At 46.3% G+C, this 7,048-nt stretch overlaps 1 long non-coding RNA gene across 1 annotated transcript; it reads right to left on the minus strand.

Moving 5' to 3' along the window:
• Positions 1–1,165: 1,165 nt before the first annotated feature.
• Positions 1,166–5,739, minus strand: LOC135376946 (uncharacterized). The gene is made up of 3 exons (XR_010417922.1): positions 5,640–5,739; positions 4,621–4,665; positions 1,166–1,207 (listed from the first exon to the last, which is right to left on the minus strand). It is a non-coding gene; the product is annotated as an uncharacterized LOC135376946 (long non-coding RNA).
• Positions 5,740–7,048: the final 1,309 nt, after the last annotated feature.

Genomic DNA, 7,048 nt, shown 5'->3' on the forward strand with positions numbered 1-7,048 from the left:
CGCCTGACGTCAGGATGAGACTGGGAACGTGGCCGTGCCATCACTAGAGGAGATAGTAGCGTATGCTGACAATATCATGGGTGTGGCAAGCTCGTCAGTTTCTACGATCTCCACTGCACCTGACATTACTGTAGCGGTTAACTGTCCCGTATCCTTGCAATCAAGCGACTCTGTGACACGACTGTAAGCCGATGTATAGTCATTTCTAGAAGTATAGCGGCCGTACACTGACTAATCCTGCTCCGCAACCCTCCCGAAGTTCTTTCTCATCGTGGCACAGCACCCTACGTCATCCTGTATGCAATAGAGGTGGCGGCGGCCCATCTTGCTTCAGGTGGAGGTCTTCTACTGGAAGCACTGCGGCAGATGGCTGGAAGAGGCAATTGACTTCTTCGATGCTACGACAAGCCGCTCTTCTTGGATCTAGACAAAGCGTCCACGAAAGGTTTCTGGTGGTCACCAGTGCCGAGGCAAGAGTCTTCCGGGTCACGAAACAGGAGCGTTCGGTACCCGCATGGTACCATTCAATTCAGAGATTACTGTTACTGAAGATACTTGTCTCTGGCGCCCTGTTCCAGGAACTTTACTCATAACCACTGTCTACAGGTCCATCCTCTGAGGGGACTTGACGGCCGGACTGCTGGTGGATATTGCACACCACAGGATCAGGTGCCACGACCACCGTGTCTGCTGCTGGCATTGACTGCCGTCGTCCTCCACCAATGGCAGGCGCATTCCTAGAACTCCTAAGTCCAGCTTCCGGTTCGTGCTGCAGAAATTTCTCGCTCTCTCGCGAAAACCCAGATGGAAAACCCATCATCCACACAGTTGTAATTCCAAGTCGGTAAAAAGCACCCTGATTATGCCGTAATCAATAATGCCTTCAAGGGGCCTTGTCCCACCTCGTTTCTTACACCACACGCCTGAAGTCACACGTTTATTCTGTGCTCTTGGCTTGTTGTTTAGTTCATATATGTCAGCTTCGCAATGCTTAAACCATATACTTGCAGCATTGATATTGTGGCTTATATTACTTACCCTGTGTCTGAAATAGAACATAAGAATGCAAGGCGATTAGCGCAAATGTCTCAACGTCAGTCTTGAGTGATGATAATGTTTCATCAAGGTGATCGTCAGTGACATACGGATGTTTTTATGCGCTTACCTTCTTCTACGCGTGTGTCCTGTTCCAGCTGCAGTTGACCACCTAATGTAAATGCAAAAGCACAAGTGATAGGTGCCGGACATGTCACATATGGTATGCTAGCTGCCTTATTAGCATATCAGCATGCCTTATCAGAACATAGCAACCACATATCGCGGTGTAATATATTGGTGAATTGTAACAACGAACTATCAACTGAATCAGTACGGACGCGGACGGACGCTAAGCGCTGAAGAGACAGTTTCTTATGGGATGGCATTCTTATAAAACCTCATGCTTCGATGCCCTCTGCAGTGAAGGAACGCCAAAATCCTGCTCCATGGACACAAGTCAAAGCAGATACGTGTTACTGCAACTATCATACCTACAATCTGTCTACATAGCCTGTCATCTACCATCGGTAAAAGCAAAAAAGCAACCACCTACAGCTAATTGTGTAAGCACTCCTTCTGTGACTGTTTCGGGCAAGGTACAGGTCTTTATATGGGAGATCTGATTCGTATCAGAGTTGTACGTAACTCGTTACCCAGTAACCAGTTATTTTCTGGTCACGAATATACGACCTAGTTCCTTGTCTTAACTAATAAGGCATTCCGTTACAAAAATCGGTAACTCGTTACTCATATTACTCGTTCCTTTCCTTCGTCTACGCTTGGCTTCAACATGGACCACATGGCCAGTTCCTATGTGAAAATTTTCCAAACTCCGTACGCTTCTAACACGAGTTGACCTGACCTGGCTGTTTAGTTCTTGGGGACTACTTTTCGACAGTCAATCTTCATTGAACGTGAAAAGATTCTTCGAAAAAGACCCTGGATTTCTTTTTGTTTGCGTGTGCGTGTGATATCTCACAGGGGCTGCCAACTATTTCCTAAACGCGGATCCTGAGATCGCATTGTCATTATCCGCTGACTCACCGTGTTATTGTAAAGTGTGTTCACCTGACCTGGACGACGAGGTCCCGGGTATATAATATGCTGCTTGTGCCTGACGAACGGTATGGCTGATAAGGCATTGTTATCTCATCGGCACTGTTCATCTTATGTCTTTTTTTTCCTTTTTGATGACATTCTAAGTAAGCTTGAAAGTATGGCGTTCACCCCGTTCAGTCTTTATCCTCCTTCGTCGTAACGTTTTCAGATATGTGCCAATCTGGCGCTTTTGTAGCTTATTTTACATATGCCCTGTCTCACAAGCTGGAAAGTTGTGTGCCGGACATTACCATATGCGACAATCTAACCGGGCAAGACTGCCTCGTGAAAGCGACTGAAAGTACCATCCTCATCTACGATGCAAGCTGAACTTCCAACCAATTCGTAGTTCGGGTTAGGAAACCACATACTATTGCTCGATGATAGCGTGGCTACCCAAAGTCAACTAGCGTGGGCTGCGCACGGCGCGAACTGTTGCGAGGGAGCTAGACCCTTCGATCAAAAGTAAAACAAACACGCATGCTTCACTGCAACATCAAGTGAACAATGAACTTTATGGAGACTGTTATCAGTTTTAAATAATTTCTCCCTACGATTTGGATGTGCTACCGCCCTACGGTGCACCGTGTGCAAATCGCTCGAATTCGTTGACTCTGGTGCTGTCGCATCGTTCCATAAGTTGAACAGCGCCACCCTGGAATACGGGACATCATGCATCATAATTGCCCTCCTCTTCCCACGAAAAATCTTCCTCGAAGCATCCAGACCATGCTCCATAGGCTCCGCACGGGGTGCGCGTTCACCAATTCTCAGCTGTTCAAGATAGGCTCTAGGGGTGACGCCTGCTGTGGCCACTGTCAACAACCCGAAACAATCGAACACATCCTGCGAGACTGCCGAGCATACCATTCTGCGCGCGAAACACATCTCCCTCGCTCCACCTCGGGCTCGCTAGCAGACATCCTCTACCCCGCTGGTTCTTCTGCCGAACGTTCCGCCAAAGCAAGAAACCTCATTCTCTTCCTGCTGAAGACAGGCCTTGCTGATCGACCCATCTAATACTGTACTCTCCCCGATGAACTCGTGCACCTCACCGCATCCCCATCCTTCAACCTCCTCTATCCTCCATCCGTCCGTCCTTCCTTTGTGTTTTGTTTTGCTATGCGTTTTCCTTTTCTTTTTTTGGCTATAGTCGTGACGACGCCCACTACTGTGTGGCCAACAACGGCGAGCCTATCCTGCCATCACCCCCCCCCCCCCCCATGAGTATCTGTTTCTCTGCGTGCAGCCATAGAGGCCATCTTAATCTGTAATTTTCAATTTCAAACACATTTAGTGCCATTTACTTGTTTCTTTAATGGCTTTTTTTCCTTCATTATAATTCACTGGCTTGCACTGTGGCATTGAGGAGTGCTCAGTCACACCCCCAGGTGTATATCGCTCGCTGAGCGACCCCTGGTTTGCCAATTCCGAACGATGCTCCCTAGAGATCCCGTGCCAGGCAGATTTTACATGCTCCCCAAGATCCATAAACCTGGGAACCCAGGGCGCCCGATAGTTTCGTGTAACGGTAGAGCTACCGAAAATATTTCCAGCTTTGTAGATTATCTTCTTAAATAAATACCCCAAAACTTCCATCCTACATTAAGGATACAAATCACTTCCTGGAAATATTAAGTCAGTGCCAACCTCCTCCCTCAAGTTTGCTGGTCACGCTAGACGTTTCTTCCCTCTATACCAACATCCCCCACGAAGATGGCATTGCTGCAGCTCAAAGGGCGTTTTTTAAAATATTCGGACAACTCATACGATCCTTGTGTTCTATTCACATTCCTTAACCTTATTCTGAAAAACAACAACTTTGAATTTGATGGTAAACAATACTTGCAAGTCAGTGGCACGGCTATGGGCACTAAGATGGCACCAAATTATGCAAACATCTTTATGGGTAATCTGGAGGAGGCATTTCTCTTCCAATGCGAGAAAAAGCCAACGTTGTGCAAGCGTTTTCTCGACGATATCTCTATGGTTTGGCCATATTCGGAGGACGATCTGCACATATTCATTAGCAATTTTAACCAAGCACATCGGTCTATCAACTTCACCCATTCTTACTCAGCTCTAACTTAACTTTCTCGATGCTAAGGTAAAGTTACTACTTTCCTGCCTGGTAGCTTCAATATGGATAACTTCATAAGCTTCATATGGATAACGACCTATGTTTCAGTTTCTTGTCCTCCATACTTACTCTGAACGGGACCATATGTTCGGGAGTGCATATTAGATTCCTGCATTCCACTTGTCATTTTTCGGAGATAATTTTAGCATCTCACATCGGGCTTCTTTCATTACAGTTTGTGCAGATACTCTGAAGAACAAGGTGCTCTACAAATGTATCTGGTTCGACTCCATTGTGTTTGATATGCATCTCCGCAGCTGCTTTCCATTTGAACGCCGTTATGAAAAATCTAAGAATATGAACTTTCTTCTCCTGTTTCTAGTTAGATATGTTGTGGGACTCACCCGGTTGCTGGACATCTCCCGTTCCGGCTGCGCGTCCGTCAGTACCTGAAAGAAACGGGCATGGTGGTTTTACCACACAGCATAAAGCTCTGCAAAGGCAATGTTCAGTTGAGTGCTTGACACATAGTGGCAAGAAGTAAAGCGACAGCACACTCGACTTGAAAAAATCGAACTTGAAATTCTCAGGAATTCTTCCGTTGTGCCGCGAACCCGTGAAGTGAAACAAGCGAAACCGTATCGGAGAAATAGGGTAAAAATACTTAAGGACAGTAAGCGCCCTCAGATTCGAACTCTTTGTGGCTGTCATCAATCACAGCGCCACCCGCTGAGTCAGAGGCCGATACGTTTAACGTGCCAACGACTTCCTAAGCAGGAAGTGAACCCGTGCCTGAATTACTCTCTCGAAATCAAATCGCGACCCCACGAGGCTCGACTACTGTTTACAGGATATCACGAATTACATGCTACTGTAATCGGTTGAAATCTCAGTGACGTATTCAGTTCCACCCATCGGTCATGGGTACTCCCACTGTAGGAATCGTACCATTTTACAAAAACATGCCAAAGGCATGCACTCCTTATTAATTTTATAAGACGTGTAGGGAGTCGGAGTTAGGCATGCTTACGGCTGTAAACATCTCCAATCAGAAGCGAGAAGCAACCGATTGATGCGTATGTCACGAAATTCGTCACGTGATGGATTCATCACTTAACGGAAGCAGTTCCGAAAATGGTATGCGCGCTCGTAAACCAATCACCAAATGTATCGGTTTAGCAGTATCCTGTCGTTTCCACACAATGCATACAATGTACTGAAGCGATCTACAAGGTACTGTTGAAGCCAAACACAAACTCAAGCAACTCAAGGCAAACTCGAGAACGGCAGTATAACAGTATCTCTTGGATATCGCGGACGACGCGTGCTGCAACCAACCGCCACCGAAGCTCTGAATTTTGATCTTTTGACTCAACTGACAAAGTAGAAACAAGGATGACGGAGTATGAATGCACCTACTCACTCATTTCGGCTCCTTCTTGTGAGACACTGTGAATGCTTGCGTTCCTCTCGCTCGCCTTCAGAGACAGGAATGATCTCGTGGCTGGTGGAGGACATCGTTCTTCAACTTCTTTCTCTTCGAATTCTGATTTCTATCTGTTCCTTGGAATCTAATATGCGCAAACGAACGAGGGCGAAAGAATGCACCACTTTTCGTAATAGAGGCTCGTAAATTATGGGGGCGTAGAATTTTCTTTTGCAGCTTTTGATGAAGTTAATTTTGCTAAATAATCGAGTTGATTCATTCAATAAAAATAATATATGAGTTCAACTCCACCCTTTTTTTTTGTTAAGGTGCCCGTAAACATCTGTATGGTATAGCCAACTCTGCACACTTAAATAGGCCGAAAATATTCGGGCGTATTCCGCTGGTCGTTGTAGTGCTGAAAAAAAAAAGTTATAGTGACTCGAACGACTGATGTTGTCTGGTCGCGTTCATTGACTCCCCCCTTCGCTCTTCGCGCATTCAACCCACAACGGCGAACGGCACTGCGACGCGCTGCACGAAATCGATTTGCGGAATCCACGATTGTGTCAACGACGACAAGACGACACCTGACAGGAACACGACGGTGGCAACTGCACCATAGCATAATACCGTTGCAGAAACCCATCTTATCGAGCTAACTTTGCGTTTCTCAGTATGCATGAGTAGCGTGCAGCCACTGGCCAAAGGGATGGCTCGCTAAGCATCGGTGCAAACGTAATGCCACTAAGCTCCTAGGGAATAGAATACTGTGCAATTCTTCCGCTCAAATCCTTTGTAGCACTATGCATACGTCGTCAAGTGTCAGAGGAACACCTTCAGAAATATCCTCGCAGGCGAGAGCTCAGCCTCCGGCGACATTAAGTCTTCCCGAATCAGTTTTCATTGCCATTTCGTGCATAAGAAACACGTTCATTGTTTTTATGTCCTCTACGGTTTCCCGAAGAAGAAACAGACGGAGTGATTATAGTGAAGATCAGTGATCTTGCATCACATCGTATGTCCATTGCTCGCACCGTTTCTATGTAGCATAGCACATTGAAGCTCATGCACTTCCTTTTTCTTTTTGCTGTGACATTTTCTGTTCATTTTGTTTCGTATTCCTTCGCTCTCTCTTTCACAATGCATTGTCGTTCTGTTAACTCAAATTCATCATCCTCATCAATCATAGCTTGTAACCATTCAGCTTAGCCTTGGACAATCTCCCTTGATGGATAACGGCATCCACCTGAGCTCGAAAAAGAAGAAGAAGAGATCGCACAACGGATAATGTCGACCACCTGGGGTCAAGGAGACGTGCGCAGACACAGGGTTCAGGAAGCAAGGTGTACCTCTGCCACACTGCAACCTTCCTCGGCAGGTATTGAACCCGCGATCATGAGCTC

This window comes from Ornithodoros turicata, chromosome 1 (assembly GCF_037126465.1).
Source record: "Ornithodoros turicata isolate Travis chromosome 1, ASM3712646v1, whole genome shotgun sequence".
Lineage (NCBI taxonomy): Eukaryota > Metazoa > Arthropoda > Arachnida > Ixodida > Argasidae > Ornithodoros > Ornithodoros turicata.